The 3,326-nt window shown below is 42.4% G+C and overlaps 1 pseudogene; it reads left to right on the top strand.

The window, feature by feature from the left end:
• The first annotated feature begins 214 nt into the window (after positions 1–214).
• On the top strand, positions 215–1,112 carry LOC140497783 (probable G-protein coupled receptor 141; annotated as a pseudogene).
• The last annotated feature ends 2,214 nt before the right edge of the window (positions 1,113–3,326 follow it).

The raw sequence follows: 3,326 nt of genomic DNA, 5'->3' as shown, positions 1-3,326 counted from the left end.
TCTATGTTCATGCCCACAAATGAACTTCATCTCTGAAGAATCTATTGTCTATATTATCCATGCTTTTCATCACCTTAAATATTTCAGAAAATTGAGAACTGACTGCAACTAGATTTGTCCAATGACTGAATTAAAAACTTTTACACTGTTGTTTTTCCCCATTGGATATTTGAGATTTTTAAAAATTTCTTTTGGTTTTCCCTTAGGAGAAAACATGGAGATGTACAATATGACCACCCAGCTCAATGTCTCCAGTGGAACCATGGAAAGCCCAGTCCATTGTGATGACTATTGCAGAAAGGTTCTGGCCACGCTGCACAGAATGGTCTTGTTAGGAGGTACAGCTGGCACCATCATGATGTCCCATATATTGTTGCAGAGGAATTCCCAGTCCATCATCACCATCATTGTTGCCAACATCATTGTGCTATATACCATTCTCCTAGTCAGTCTTCCATTCCACCTTGGTTACTACTTTCTGTGGGAGTGGAAGTTTGGATGGTGCACTTGCCGGGTCATTGGCAGCATGGTATATGCCCATATGTACCTCACCTTTGTTTTCCACGTGGCCATCATTGTCATATGCTTACTAATTTATTTTAAAAGGCTCCCATTGCAGGAATTACAGAAGTTGTTGCCATTTGGTTGGTGGGAACACTCATTTTCTCTCCGATTTTTCTGTTCCAATATGGCACCCATATGGACTCCTCTCGGCATCACTGTTTTCAGTTCTACCAAGAACTCAACCACACATCAATGATTGTCATCAATTACTGCATGATTGGCATTCTCATGGTGATGGTTTTGGTCCTCTCCCTGATTCAGTTGATTGTCATCACACAACTCACAAAAACTGTGGCCTGGCATGTTTACACACCAGGAGTTCCGAGCTCATATCAATAGTTTCTTTTTCCTTTTGGTGATTGTTGTTTGTTTCCTTTCACATCATGCCTTTCAAGTTTTCTTCATTCAAAATTATTTCCAGAATGAAATATCCAAGTTAATTTTGTTCAATGAAATCTGTGTGGCTCTTACAACTGTCTGCTGCCTGGACATGTTGTGCTTCATCAGTGGCCTGGTCCATTGAATGCTTGCTTGGGGCTGCTGGTTTTTGGTGGTTTTGTCCAAAAGCAGATTCAGTCATGAAACAGCAGGCTAGACCTTAGTCCTGCCCTCGGAGTAGGTGAAGGCTGTTTCTATGTTAACCCGACTCAACTGCCCCTCCATGGAAGTGGGAGACAGAAAGGCAAATTAAAGAGGATGTTAGTCCTCTGAATCGCTATTAATGATTTCCAGTTCACCTGTAGAACCAAATACAGCACCTCTGTTTGGCATTCAGACCCAGATTTTCAGCTTCATGACATATGATTCCATGTCATACACTCTCTGGTCCAGGAAAATTAAACTTTTGTGATGATATCTATTGTTTTTGCAAGAAAAAAAGTGAAAAGTGGTTTGTATCTATTCTCTAGATATGTGTAAAATGTGCTACACAATGCTATTTTATATATTTACATGTGCACATGGGGCTTCACTCTGTAGAATGTAGGTCTTTTTAAGGTAACTTTTTATACTTTTGTCTGGCTTATTATTTTATTATTAATATATTATATTTTTTTATTATTCTCCTCAGTGCCTAGCGCTCTGTCTGGTATATAGTAAGGACTTAATAAATACTTTAGTCACTTCCTTAACTGAAGGCAAATTAGTGTCATAAAGCCAGAAAAGAGAGCATATTTAGGAGGAAAGGGGTGGTCTGCAGCGTCCTTTACTCCAGAGAGATCAAGAAGAGTGAGATCTGAAAAAAGACACCCACCAGATTCAGCAGTTATGAGATCGAGGGTTACTCTGCAGATGGTTTCATCTGGAGGGGCTGGAAGCCAGATGAAAAGAGGCTGGATCGTGACAGAGGGTCAGTAAGTGGAGGCAGTGAATGTCAATAGTGTTTTCTGTGAGTTTGACGGTAGAAGGAAGGTGGGATGTGGGAGGGTCAAGGGAAAGTCCTTTGAGCTCCTTACGATGCATAGTCACCAAAAAACCATTCTCTGTTTCTCTGCTTCTCCAGTAGACTGTGATAGTTCCTCCCAATGTAGCAAAACGTCAATTCCTAACCCCTTTTAAAAACAATGTTCTGACTCCATTTGCCCTTATCTGATGCAGCAGACTGCCAGTCTTGTTTTTAACCCAGTCCTCATAGCCATCATCTGGGGAAGCAGCTCCTTTAGAGAAGCCAGTTATCCCACCAAATGCCAACTTGCTGCCACTCACTGGACAGGTCAGCCTAGATGAGCAACTGAATACCCCGAGAAAGAGAAAGAAGGCAACATGTGTGGGTCAGGTCAGACTGTCAGCACCCCCAAGCTCCCCTCAGATGCCAACGGACACAGCTCAGGACCCTGAACCTAAGAGCCTTTGGGAAGAATCAGGCTTCCAGCCCAGTGCTTTCGGCCATCTTCCCAGGAAGCCACCCCTTGGGAGATGCAGCCGAGGCCCTACTCCTGCAGGGGTGCAGCCACATCCTCTGAAGGTGGCTGGGGAAGGGAAGCCCAGGCCCTCTCGAGAGGCTTCATATCAGGACCTCATGACATTGAAGAAGAAAGAGGCCGCCTGTTCCCAGAGAGCCGTTCCATGTAACATAATATTTTTTGGAGAGGAAAAAGGAAGTCAGCACAGCTGATGCAAACGTTGAAAATGTCCGGAAGCCTATGATGCCCACTGCCATGAAGGTCTGGGTTGGGGGCATCTACATTGTAGCTTCACTCAAGTCCTGTTTGATCTTTATCATTGTGTTACATTTACTGTAGTTACTCTTTCCCTTTGCATTACGTTTCGTGTTCTTGGCCCTGCTCACTTCACTTTGCATCAACTCAAAAATGCTGCTCACATATTTTGGAGTTGGCGGGCACTTTTCTTTTACCAATGGCTTCCTTTGGGCATACACCCAGTAATGGAGATTCTGATTCAGAGACATTTTAGTCACTTTATTTGCAGTATTCCTGATTCCATAATGGTTGTCCCTTTTCGCAGCTCCACCAACAATACATTAGTGTGCCTAACCATCCACTACCTCTCCCACATTGACTTATCATTTTTTATCTTTTTGCCAATTTGAGGAGTGTGAGGTAAAACCTTGAGTTGTTGTCATTTCCATTCCTCTTATTAGTGATATGGAGCATTTTTTTAATATGGTTGTGAATACTTTGTAATTCTTTGGAGAACTATTTGTTTCTGTCCTTTAACTTTTATCTGTTGAGGAATGGCTACTAGTAATAGAGGCACATACACATAGACATAGACATGTGTGTGTAAACACACCCATATGTTAA

The sequence above is a fragment of the Notamacropus eugenii genome, chromosome 3 (assembly GCF_028372415.1).
Source record: "Notamacropus eugenii isolate mMacEug1 chromosome 3, mMacEug1.pri_v2, whole genome shotgun sequence".
NCBI classification, from domain to species: Eukaryota; Metazoa; Chordata; class Mammalia; order Diprotodontia; family Macropodidae; genus Notamacropus; species Notamacropus eugenii.
The sequence above is the reverse complement of the archived record's forward strand: the minus strand, read 5'-3'. Positions and strand labels throughout refer to the sequence as shown.